Raw genomic sequence first — 14,676 nt, 5'->3', positions numbered from 1 at the left:
ACTATTCTATTTTACTGGCTTCTGATTGGTAAAAAAAATACATATTGTAAGATTTCACTGAAAATTGGTTTGTAGCGGTATTAGGGGACTGTGAATTCAACCGCATGTGTTTCGTTGCCATAGAGACAACATTTCGATCTCCGGAAATATTAGAGGTGTTTGGGAGACTTCTGTAGTGGCTTCCAATTCTCGTATAAATTCAATGGGATTTCAATTAAATAACCAGCAATAATCCTTATAATGTGCGTAATCTATAAGAGGTAGAATTTACCTCCCCATTTTTGAAAGCTCAATTGACCCCGATTGTGCGTTATTACAGTTAATTTCATTATTCTACAAATAACCTCTTTGCCGGAGGTACAATGTATCAGCTACCCCCAATCTTCGTTATTCAACGTTGGACCAACAATGTCGACCAACGTTGCGCCGATGGGCAACATTACGCTGCCCCAACGTGATTAATCGATGTTGGCCCAACGTGCCTGATGCCATTTACCCAGCGTTAGCCCAACGTTAGCACGATGTAAGCTTGCTGCCTGAATTCTCGATAAAAAGTAGTACACATTTATAGGGAAAATAATAAGTATCCAATATCAATCGACAGTTGTTTCAGATTATGTTTGATAACGCTGTTTTATATACTTAACAGATGGCGACACAGTGTGATATATCATCGAATTCCAGCGACCACATCGAATATGACACAGACACCGCCCCGACGTGGATAAACATTGGTGTAATAGTAGTAGGCGTGATCACTATATCGGTGAATATCCCTGCTGTGATTGCCGTTATTTTGACTAAGGTTCAGTACCCTAATGCACGGAATACATATCTTCTAGTTTTAGGGATAACTGACATTCTCGCTGGAGTATCTTTGTTTCCAATTCTGATAACATTTATCAACCCTAACAGTAAAATAAGTTATATATCATGTTTTCTTCGGATGTTCTTTTTCACGCTTACCTACTACAACTCAATAGGCCAAGTATGTGTCATTTGTATTGACCGATTTTTCTTGCTATTGAAGCCATCTTGGAGATATACATCCAAGTACGAAAGAAGATATTTCAAAATGTTCAGTGTAATGTTCTTGCTGACTTTTGTATGGAATTGCTCAATATTCTTTATCCATGGACATCCACAAACAGAAAAAATCGTGTGTAAACTCGATATTCTTTTTTGCAATAATTTCCATCAGTTTAGTTCTTTCGTTGGAGGAGCTGCTGTTTTGATTCAGTGTTTGATTATCACATGTTGTGTAGCGATGATTGCAGTTTTGCATCGACACAGACGGAAACGTCAGAAAATTGTACCGGCAAACAGGACCGAAGAACCCATAGAGGGATCTTCAAACAGACAAGGCTATCTTACACAGGAAAACCAATATCGTAAAATGACAGCGGAAGGGAAAAGTACTTTGACCATCGTTATAATCATCATCAACCTTATTATCTGTGTGACACCACTGAACATGGGATTTGTAATGCAAGGTTTGCGTTTAGTAGAAACAACCAGTCGAACAACAAGGTTTTGTATCACAACTTTGTCATGTGCAAATTCAGCAATCAATCCCTTTATCTATTGCTTCAGAACACCAAATGTGAAAGCTACTTTAAATGCAGGACTCGACAAAATTAGAGCACTGTTTTGACAATATAGAGATCAAATTTATCTAAAGTGTGTTGTACCTTAGCAACTGATTTTGTGTACTTAGTAACTAGCAGCCAGGTTTTGTGAGCCTGACCTACCTGTGTGTGGTTTCTATCTTATGCCGTTTTATACAAATATACGGGATACTGATGGTGCATAAACTATTCATAAAATCATAGTATATTACTGAAATATTAATCATTTTTTGTTACGGACCATATCTGAATGTATGCACGTGCGAAACAGCTAGATCCTGGTTTTTATTTTGTCATGCCATACTATTTACTAATCTTGACCTACAGTACCAAACAGTGAATTGATAAGTGACCTTGACCTTACTGTCACAAAGAGGTTTAGTGATGATTTGGGGCCTTTCGTCTACTAAGCTGGCGGTGAAAGATTTACTCCCTTGGCCAATCTGGCAAATATGTGTGTCGCTTTAATTTTTGTTTCAAACGGTTATTTCATTTTAATATAATTTTGTGGCCTTTTTGCGTGTGTAAGAGTAAGTATACAATTAATTAAAGTATGGGTTTCAGGGGTGTTGCAAGTTTCTGGTTTTCAAAGATCAGGTATATTTCCCGGATGAAGCCGAGGCGAATAGGCATGGTCGAGGAAAACAAGAAACTTGCTTTATGTCCCTCAACTCCATATTTTAACCGTTTTATTATACTGATACAGATTTTAACTCGTAAATATTTGTAATACACATGTTGTATAGATGTGTCCTGTCATTTCAATAAAAATGGATCGAAATTCGAAAGTGAATTGAACCATACAGGCTATGATGACCTACATTTATTATGAATATATTACACAAAATAAAGAGAAGGGTTGATACTTGACATGGAAATGAATTATCGCTGTCTAAAGATAGTGTTTGTGTAGCCCATAGCCATCATCATCCCGAAATTTAAAATAAAATGTTCTAAAATATTTAATCGAATTTTATCAAAATGGCAGCCGTCACATGTCGACATAGGCATTATGTAAGTACTAGAGATGGACCCGCAGGGCAAGACAAAGCGCGGGAATTACCTGGGCACGTCCACGCGGGCTGTGTGCGGACCGAAGGGACAAGTAAACAATGGCGTAACCTGAGGTAGATACCACAGTGTGTAAATTCAGGGAGTTTAATGAATAAGCGTGAACTACAGCTCACAGTAGGTGTTCATTAATTACCTAAGATTTGTGTGTATGTTACATGTATGTTAGCTGATTCTGTGAATGGTTTAACGTGTAATTATAGTATATATATATATATAGTAAACAAGTGTGTAATAGATATGTACGGCGAGTAGTGATTACGAACGGGTTCGAGCGCTATGTATGTATATCATTATATCACCATATACATGTGTATTATAGAGTAAGTGTATGTTCATACAGTAATATAAGGATGTGACCGTGTGATAGTGTGTTTCTTAGTGAGCGACGGGTGTATAATATATATATATATAGCATGGTATAGTGTAATTAACGGTATTTATATATATATATATATCTTCAATTGCTAGTGTATAGTATATATGTAATATATAATAGGGTGGAATAGTATAGTTATTGTCGTTATTTATATCTTGTAGCTTATTATCCAGTCTGTTAACGAAAACTACGGTAGCCTATAAGGGCCGAGGAAGATGAAACTCCAGTTGGCATCTACGGATGTTTGAACACACCATAAGTCGTGCGTCATGAATAGACATTCAGGTTGTGTTGGGATATGTGTATCCTGATAGGGTTATACTGTTGGTACAACCCGCAGTTAGACACTACTTCCTAGTATGGAGGCCGGTAGTGTCTCGTTCATGGTGAGGTATGGAGACCCGGTGAGGTAGTGGACCAGGTGTTTTACCGGAGATATTCAGCAGCTGAGATACTGTTCAGCTACAGTCAAAGGCCTGAACATTCTGTGGTGGAGTAGACATTTGTACTTGTTTCGTGGAGGATAGACTTTGTTGTGAACAGAGGGATGAGCTACCAGACAGTTTGGTTATAATATAGTAATATAGTGTCAGGTTGGGGAAATCTGCCATTTTCAGCTATATAGCTGATTTTAGCTACTCTAGCTCAACATAGCTACTATCGACAGCTAGATTCAGTTACTTCAAAACAATTTACCTGTTGCCGTGTCAAATACACAAAGTCGCACGTGCGCCGCAAAACAATCGGGTACGCTACCATATATTTAAACAACTTCCACGAATATAAATCGGATATAAAAATAAAAAAACGACGACATCATTTATATTCGTGAAAGTTGTTTAAATACCGTGTCTGGGAGGGTGGTCTACCCGATCACGTTGTTATTTTATATGTTTGACATTTCAATCAAAATAAATAAAACTCATCGTATTAAGATATTGTTGTCGTTACTGTCCTTGGTTTCATAAATATAAAATATCTAGGTTTATTTGACACGTAAGTATCAAAATTTAGCACAACATCTGATATTAGACTTCCTATAATCATCCATTGGGCCAGCCTGTTTTTGTTTTGTTTTACTAACGATTACATATCAAAGTGTGTGTACAACAGAGATATACTTTTCATGTGCCTATAAACAAAGTGTAGTTTCTTTGTAATATTACTCAATTCTTAATTTGTATAACACATTTTTTCTGCTTTTGATATTTGATATTTTCTGTTTAAGGATTTTTTGTATGAACAAAATTACTACTGTATGACGTAGATAAGTGTATGCTTGTTGTATTTGTTCTTTGATTAATCGATTGGTATGTCAGTGTATAAAATACAAATGGTAACGATATTTTTATTACGTCACACCATTAAAAAGTAACACAAGTAAAACGCGTTTCACATTTTTAGCTGAATCGATGTTCAAAGATAAATATTATTCCAAGGTTCGAAAATGACAACTGTGGATTTTAAAACAAAATTGACATTTCAAATCAAAATATTTATGTAAATGTAGAGTACGATTTAATCGACAATATACACAAATGATTGTCAATATTGGACTTTTATTTTAATTGTCAAACCAAAAAAGTCCGCTTTCCATGTTTCCTTATTTATTTTTTTCAACATTTTATAATAAAGCCTAGGTTCTTGTTTAGATAATAAAAACACGAATCGGAATTTATCGAACTGAAAAAACGTTAATGATCATAACGTATCAGAATTCATTTTGTTGATAAAACGTTAATCATCATGATATATCGGAACTTATCAAGCTGACAAAACATTTATCATTAAAACGTGCATACGTAATAATAAAAGTACAAGATTCTGTTGATAAAAATATAGACAAAAGTATTGAGTACCTGATAGGTCAAGTCATCTTACAAGACTGATTTAATGCAATTCATTCATTCATTCATTCATTCATTCATCCATCCATTAATTAATTAATTCATTCATTCATGGCATAATATGATATAGAAATAATTGAAGAGAAAGTTATCCAAACGTTGGTCTATTCTTAGAACCATACAAATTATAATTCGCCAGAATTCTACATCATAACTGATAACAAATCATCTGTGAGATCCCTATGACGTTCTGAACTTTGTTCTACACGTGTACGATATTTAATAATAGCAAGGTTCAATTTCCCCCCTTTCCCTGAACCTAAGCTATAGATAAGTAGTATGTTGTCTCTTATTACCTGTATTACTCAGTTGGTTCCGTCTATCCAAGCTGTCCATATAGAGCTCTATACACTTGCCACAGAAGCCTTCACGATCAGACTGAAGAATTAACGAAGGTAAAATATTTGCTATTTTTTCAAAGCACTCTGTTATTTACTGTATTGACATTATTTCCTCAATAACTAAATCATTAACTTATTGTTAACATTGTTATTCATGAGATATTTATTCCATCGTGCAATCAAGACTTTTTAAACGCCGTTGGATATTCCTAGAAAGGTACATTTTTTTCTGTCGTTTATTACACTGATATGTGTTTGACATACCGATATATTTTCTCTCGCTAAACACACGCAAAGTCTAGTCAATTCGCTAAAAGAAAAAAGTCTTTTTGATTGTTTCAAGCAAATAAGAAAAATTTGAAATTGAAATGGAATATCTACCTCCTTTTGCAATACTTAATGTATATGATTAACTGTATTGCAAGGCCAGTAGAACTATAGCCCAAACTAACCTAAATCTTACAGCAGAAGTACTTCCCCGACAAAATATTGAGCTATCAAAATTGTTTAAAAACCTTGATGAACTTGACAATATCGACTTGTGTTTTCTTTTAAATGCACAAAATAGTATTACTCGATCTCAACAATATTGTGTGATATTTAGATTCTTAAAACATAATATTTTATCTAATATATTAATACATGAAAATGATAAATACACAAACAAAAATAATAATCTTTCAATTCATCCAATTGTGCCAAACTGACAAATATGCATTTTTCTGGTACATGTTATTTAAAAAGGACAAGCGAATGCTTACTAGCATGTTATATTCATTTGTGTGCAACAGCTATTGGGAATACTATTTGTGTTAGATTTCACCAGGTTTAACCATTTGCGGGTATATTGTCACATCATCATCTGTCAAGGATCATTACTGCCTATTTTGGCTAGTGTAGACTTGTGGTAACATTAACAGAGTAATAACCATACTAGGTTTGTCTGGAAACCCTGTTTTGTTATTGCATTATGAATGAGGACAGTATATAATTATTTTCGCTATCCGTAATTCTCTATGCCCTTATTCACGATTATGTGTCACATAAGTGGCAAAATTTAGCAAACAATCTGATATTAGACCTCCGTGTAATCAGCAATTCAACCATCCTGTTTTTTTCCTAACGATTACACTTGAAAATGTATGTAAACAGAGAAATATACTTTTCATGCGCATATCAACACACAAAATAGAGTTTCTCCGTTATAATCCTAATTCTAAAATTGTATAACACATTAATTAGTTTGCTTACTAAAAGATTTCATATTTAGGGATCATATGTATGAACATAATTATCATGGCGTAGATAAGTATGCGTACTTCATTTGATCATTGATCAACCCACTGATATGTCGGTGTATAAAATTCATGCGGTAACGATATTTTATTACGTCTCAGATTTCACTCCTTATAGAATGTGTGTTTCTCATTTGTAACTAAATCGATGTAAAAACCGCGAATTATGAAACAAGATTTTACATTTCAAACCAAGTTGTTTATGTAAGTGTAGGGTACGATTTAATGGACAACATACACAGGTGATTGTCAATATTGGACTTTTTTTTTAATTGTCAAACCAACGTGAGTCAAACCAAAATAATACCATCCCTGTTTTACTGAAAACCTGTCAATGGGTATGACACAGAAACATTCCGCTTTCGATATTTCCTTTTACTTTTTTCAACATTTTATGATATAGCCAAGGTTCTTGTTAAAAAAAACCCACCTTAATATCATTATTTAATTTAATTTTTTTAAATTGATATGTAAGAATTGATCAAGCAAATCAAACGTTAATGATCAAGATATTTCAGAATTTATCAAACTGATAAAACGTTTACCATTATGATATATCAAAATTTAACAAGCTAATAAAACGATTATGATCACCATATATCAGAATTTATCGAACTAATAAAACGTTAATCATCATGATATGTCAGAAGTTGTAGAACGTTAATAATCATAATATATATATTTACATTCTGTGTTGTATTTGCCTATATGTCTTTAGTAAACCAAATTGTATTCATGAGACTGTATACTACAATTTACAGTGATTCGGTCAGAGTAGGAATACAGCCCCAGGTGTTGCTGGTCAAAACAATGGCCGCCAGTTACTTTCGTCCTGGATAGATTTCGAATGCTAGCATTTATAATCCACAACACGAAAAATAAAGCAACTTCACAAGTAATGAGAGTAATATTTTATAATTAAAACAAAATGTAGTAAACACAAAATAACTAAAGCGCCGTTCTTGATCTAAGCATTATTAAGTTGTCAATGTCGTCACACTCACAGGGGCTCGTTTCCGAATTTTCAGAAATGTAAGACACGACAACATTAAAAGTCCAGTATTTATAAAAAAAAAATAAAAATAAAATAAAAATCTTGTGAAAAATCGGGAGCATCGACATGGTTTCCGGTTGTGTATGTATATTGGATTTTAGTTTTTTGGTTATTCACTTATGTTAAAGGCCTACCTTACAAAATTGAGCCCCTGTGAAGTTGAACATCGTCTGCTAAGATGCGACTGGTTAGACTTGAATCTGTTTCGAACGAAATATCTTTGGAATCATTTTCACCTACTGTCAAGACGACTTTCATTTAGAATTTAAGAACTGATATTCTTCTGAAAATAATGTAAATCCAGTCGATAGAAACTTAAGTATTTCCGAGGAATCGAGTCTGTCCTGTGCAATACCCGTTCAAAGCCGCATCACTTCTAAATGTTAACCGTATAGCATTGCGCCGAAAAACGGCTTGGATTTTAAACAATCAGAAATTATGCAATTGTGAATAATTTGACGATATCTACAAACGTATATGAAATAGAAAATAAAGCCAAATTTGTGCAAAACCATTGTATGTGTTTGCTATTAATTACGACATGAGGGACTATATTAATCCTTCTGGAAGTTTCGGCTGTTCCGGTATTTGAACATGATGACGTCAGTGATAGGGGAAGCGGCAAATTTAAACGCGTCTTAAGCTACAGTTAATTATAATATTATGAATGTAAATATAAACATTGAACTGTTACCATATGGTAGTATACAGTCGATATGAATACAATTTTGGTGACAGATACATATTTCATGTCGGCCTAACGGGAATTCATCATGCTGATTAAACGTTGATGATGATATATGGGAATTTATCAAACTGATAAAACGTTAATTATCATTATATGAATTTATCAAGTTTATCAAACGTTGATGAGCATGATATATGAGAATTTACCAAGCTGATAAAACATTTATCATTAAATGTGCATATGCAATAATATTCTTAATAAGATTCTGTTTATAAAAATATAGACAAAAGTATTCAGTACCTCATAGGTAAAATCACCTTACAAGACTGATTTAATGCAATTCATTCATTCATTAATGGCATAATATGATACATAAATGTAGAAATAATTGAACAAACAATTAACCAAACGTAAGTCTATTCTTAGAACCATACAAATTAACATTCGCCATAGTTCTACATTATAACTGTTAATATATCATCTCTGAAATCCATATGACGTTCTGAACTTTGTTCTACAAGATTTCAAATTGTTTTATTCACTCAAGACACACAAAGTGTGTAACAAGAGGTCAATATGACAGAACAATGTACATGACTTACAGGGTGATTCATGAAAATACAAGAGTGTATATACTAACGTAGTTATAAGCTATGTTATCTCACAACTACAATACAACATACGAAATAATATACTTATCTATTATCTACTTGAAATACAAAGTTTTTCTACATTTTTGAGGAAATTACTCACTCTAGATAATAATAACTTGTTACATATTTCAAACATACCTTCTATTTTAGTTAAACTTGGATTTATATAGTAATAATTTGGAATGTATTTGTGTCTAAACTCTGTTACTGAAATATCATTGCATTGGAATAAATAGTGGTATTCATCACCATTACCGTTATGACATAATAAGCAATCACGATTATTACGTGGTATGCCACGCCATCTACCAGTTTCAACAGGTAATTTTAAATTTGACTTTCTAAATTTGCTGACGATAATGCGCTCTTTGGATTTAAGCTTACCTAGATAGGACTCGATGCTTAACTGTGATGATATAATAAAATTGTCCATGAGACGATGATTGGTTAGTAGAAAACCAGTTTTGAATGAATTGGTCACATTAAACGTCTTTTAAGCAATGTTTTAAAAACAGTTTTATCTAATGTACAAGTGTTTTGGTATATCCAAATGTTGGTAAAACCAGTATCATTAAGTATTTGTTTTATATAGCTAAGCCATTTAAAGACTGCTACTTGATTTTCTTGCATTTTTAGAATTAAGCGATAGAATGAAGGAGAATGTTTGTATGCCAAAACATTAACATCCTTAATTTTATTTCAATTTCAAGTGGAAATTTTCCAAGTTCGCCATAATTTAAACCATGTAATTTGGTGTACTACTTCTAATATTAAAAAATTCTCTTCCATTCTCGCCCTTCGGCAGTTCGTGTTAAAATTGCACTTTGTCCAACCTATAGGTGCGTGACACTGACCTTAAATGGCAAAAATATACCCAACCAATCAGGGTAACTGACCTCTAGTCCGTGCTCTGTAGTTATCAAGGTTGTGTTTATCGCCTTTGTTTTTATAAACAGGTTTGATCATTCCAATTGTCCAATCCGTTGGAACTACATGTTTACCTGTATTAAGTGTAACATTAAAAATTTTCTGGCAGAAATATGTGTAGATGTGTTTAATATAATCGTAGTTTTCATCATTCATTACATATTCTTCTTCCTCCAAATCACTACTATTTATATTCTTAAAGTAATCAAACAATTCGTTTATCCCTACCTGATAGTTTATTTGTATCATCTTTAGAAGCGTTTCTAATTTTATGTTCCATTGTGTTGAGGTATTTTTTGAAACACTTATTTATTTATTTCTTATATTGTTTACTTTTAGAATGTTTTCCCTATTTGCAAGCGTTCGATATTTTATGATAGCAAGGTTACATTTCATTTAGTCTCACCTGCCCTTTCCATGAACCTTGCCAATTATAAGCTATACAAATAGCACACCTTTGTAGTGTGTTATACTTATGATAAGTATATTGTGTCTTATTTGTATAACTCTGTTGGTGCTGTCCATATCTCTATATACTTGCCACAGAAACCTTCACGATCAGACCACAAATAAACATAGGTAAAATATTACCTATTTCGCAAATCACTATGGTATTGACTATATTGGTATTATTTTCTCAATAATTGAATCGTTCACTAATTGTTTAACATTGTTATTTATTTGATATATTTTCCAACTATTCAAATGCTATTGAAGATTCCTATAAAGGTACTTTTTTCTGTCCTTGACTACACTAATGCATTATGGGTTGGGTATACCAATACATTTTTCTATCACTAAACACACGCATGGTCCATTGTGTATTTTTATATCCAAACTGACCAATATGCATATTTCTGTTACTTGTCATGTTATTTGAATTGGACAAGTGCAGGCTTACTAGCATGTTTTTATCCAGCAGCTATTGGATACTTTTTGTGTTAGATTTAACACACCCCGCCTCTCAACCCTCAGGCCCGCGCGTATATATATATATTGCAATAATTTTCATCAGCTTAGCTATTTCGTTGGAGGAGCAGCTATTTTCATTCAGGGTTTGATTATCACATGTTGAATAGCGATGATTGTATATGGTCTCATGAACGAACTTTGTTTAATCTGAAAATGCACTAGATGACTCCTTCTGGTGTCGTGTCATTAGCCCCCTCAGGTTCGCTGTTGAAAAGTTACAACTGGGTGATTTATGGAATTTTCGTGGTCATTATTCTAAAGGATTTGCCAACAAAACTGACAAGTCGTAAAATTAGGTCACTGTGACCTACATGTACTTCGTCCAGTTTTTTGACATTTTCGTCAGCTTATGTTTATCACCATAACACTCTAATAGAAACTACAAAAAATATCAAGTTTACATCAATATCGAATTTGTTTCAACTCGAAAAGTAAAATTTACATTTTACACCATAGGAGTTTTGACCCCTGAAATTTCTATGATCCCTGAACAATTCTGATGTTTTGAACAGTATCACATATGTAACTTGCATTAAAATATCTTCCTGCAAAGTGTTATGCGTATCACTGGCACCCCTTCTTTGTCAAAGCTCTGATGTTGGACGAAAATAATGATTTATTTAGATATAAGTATTACAATAGTATCCTTTAATCAAGAGGACCACGCCATGCCATGGTCGTTATTCGTGCCGAAATATTTAGTAATCGGATAAGACAAAAATAGATATGAATTCACATTTGGTTGCTCACAATCATGGGCTTTGTCATGTTGAATGAGCAGGATGTGATGTTTTCATCAACTTGACTTCATTCATTATTCGGCAAGTGTATAATAATCCGTATAAACCTGGACTGGAATATCATACTATATATGTATGGGATACCAGTGTAATGTTTGACGCGTTATTACGGATAACTGCATCATGATAACGCGAAACTAAAATCACAGAAAATGAATGATAAAACACGATTGATTTGCGCTACATTACAAAAATAGCACATGATACCCTAAGCGTTCACGTATATATCGCGAAAAAAACAGTGTCATTTTTTTTTAAATGACGTGAAACAAGGCTGTATTCATAGACTATATTTCAAACATTTTAGTTATCCAAAGCTTGAATCAGATGTTTAGTCCCATGTAGTATTATAGACAACTGTTATCAGAGACATATATACAGAGAGATCTCTATATACATTTGTATGTCTCTGCTGTTATGAACGGGAAAAATACACTTTCAATTTACGTAATGTCGTTGCGTTCGTTTTTGAAAGGGAACGTGTTGTTTTCAGTATTATTTTCCCCTAATCATGACATGTAATTTATATCTTCTAACATTATCATATCCTCTTCTATTTTGTCTAATGTTCATAGCTTGATGTATAATTACTTTGCATATTTAGCTTTATTCATTTTAAATGAAATGTAACCCATTTTTTGATAGGCTGCCATTGTTGTATTTTGAGTTTGCGATTCTAACGCGATGTTTTCGCGATATGCTCGTTCTAGCTCTACATTTTCGCGAAATAGCGCGCTATTGTCTCGATATGACATTAAAGTTTCGCATTATTACCCATTAGTTTCGCTTGCAAAAAATGTATATATTGATACCTTCATAGTAACTCAAAGATTATAATTCATCAGTTTCCCCGAAACAAAATGACACGGTTCTCGTTTACAGCGCTTCAAGTTCACCGGAGACAAAAACCTATCTTGATGAAACTTTAAAGAATTGTAATTTTTTTCACAATTCTTTTAAGTTTTTAATCTTTAACGTTTTACCTGTGTGTAATGCCACTACGTGTTCGCTTCTTGCGAATCATTCTGTATGATGAATTATGAATCCTTATCAGCACGGAAGATCCTAAAAAATCAGATATAATACTTCACGGTAGTTTTTGATTATCTTTGATGGCACTGTTTTTCATTTAATCAACAGATGGCGACACAGTGCGATATATCATCGAATTCCAGCGACCACATCGAATACGACACTGACACCGCCCCGACCTGGATTATCATTATTGTAATATCAGTGGGCGTGTTTACAATATTGGTTAATATACCTGCTGTCATCGCCGTCGTTTTGACTAAAGTTCAAAACCCTGACATACGGAATACACATCTCCTGGTTTTAGGGATAACCGATATACTCGTGGGATTCTCATTGTTTCCAATTCTGATAACTTTTATAAATCCCAATAGCAAAATAGGCCATTGGTCATGTTTCCTTCGTATATCCTTTGCAACACTTACCTACTATAGCTCAATAGGCCAAGTATTTGTTATTTGTATTGACCGCTTTTTCCTGCTATCGAAGCCATCTTGGGGTATACATCACAGTACGAAAGAAGATATTTCAAAATATTCGGTATCATGTTCCTGGTGACGTTTGTGTCGGTTTACCTGATATTTTTTGCTCATATACATCCACAAAGTCATACAATTTCATGTAAATTAGAATATCTCTTTTGCGATAATTTCCATAGTTTTAGTGTTGTCACTGGCGGGGTTGCTGCCTCTATAGAGTGTTTGATTATAGCATGTTGTATAGCGATGATTGTGATTCTACAGCGACACAGACGCAAATGTCTACAAATACATGTAGCACCACCAAACAGGAGAGACAATCAGGAACAGCGCCAACAGGAAACCCATACTATGAGGATGGAATCGAAAAGTACTTTGACAATTATCATAATCATCATTATCCTTTTTGTCTGTGTGACACCGATGAACATAGGACTGGTAATGCAAGGTTTGCACTTGGTGGAATCAACTAGTCGAACAACACGACACGTTCTTATTACTTTTTCGTGTACAAATTCGGCTATCAATCCCATTATTTACTGCTTCAGAACCCCTGAGGTGAAGGCTACATTAATTGCTGGACTCGTTAATTTTAGAGCATTGTTTCGACGGTAAAGAGATCAACTATGTATCGAATGTATGGTATACATGAGAGAGCGTCTCTTTCTCTTAGCTCGAGTATGGACAGAACAGACCTGAAAGGGTATTTCGAGATATTTCTGTATCCCGTAAATATAATAAGCAGCTTTTGCTCTTGAAAGGAATTTTGGCGCCGATAAGCGTAGTTGTTTGTAATCTTAATTTTGTGTTTGTGACCGTAACAAGGTATGTTATCAATTTTTGATCGATTCTGAGTTGGAATATTGTGTTGTCGTATACTGGTATCTTAATATTATGAGGATTCTATCTTCATTTTTTTTATTTTGATTGTAAGTAATTTTTTTTATTTCTATTTTGATAGTAAGAAATTGGAAAGAATGTGTTAGTACTTTCACCTCAGTGTTCGCTTAAACATATATTTGTTCTTTGAACTAGGAATGATAAAAAAGCATTCTAATGTAATGGATTTTTGAATTAATGTATTGTAAATTTGTCTGTTATCGGTGTATTATATATATAAAGTACAAATGTACATGTACAAAAAATAAATAAAATGTATTTGTCTTTAGAAAATAATCTCTAGCTGTAGTCATTTGTGAGTATCGTACACCGTATTTAAGGGTCATCTATAAAGGAGAATTATGTTGAATTTCAAACACGAATAAATATTTAAAACTTCAAAAAATAGTCATGTAATATACCAAAATGTTTGTTTGGACAGGATTTTCTTAAAGTCACCAATAATTCGCTGTAGATGCTAACAGTGTTTTCTATAGAGTTACTTTGTGGTAAGATGTAGATGATCTAGCATAGAATAATTATAAGTCACACAGATAACCAAACCTGAAAA

General features: G+C 33.5%; 1 long non-coding RNA gene across 1 annotated transcript; it reads left to right on the top strand.

Moving 5' to 3' along the window:
• The first annotated feature begins 659 nt into the window (after positions 1-659).
• LOC117317167 lies at positions 660-3,878 on the top strand. The gene is made up of 2 exons (XR_004530123.1): positions 660-2,816; positions 3,240-3,878. It is a non-coding gene; the product is annotated as an uncharacterized LOC117317167 (long non-coding RNA).
• Positions 3,879-14,676: the final 10,798 nt, after the last annotated feature.

Source organism: Pecten maximus, chromosome 18, assembly GCF_902652985.1.
Source record: "Pecten maximus chromosome 18, xPecMax1.1, whole genome shotgun sequence".
Lineage (NCBI taxonomy): Eukaryota > Metazoa > Mollusca > Bivalvia > Pectinida > Pectinidae > Pecten > Pecten maximus.
The sequence above is the reverse complement of the archived record's forward strand: the minus strand, read 5'-3'. Positions and strand labels throughout refer to the sequence as shown.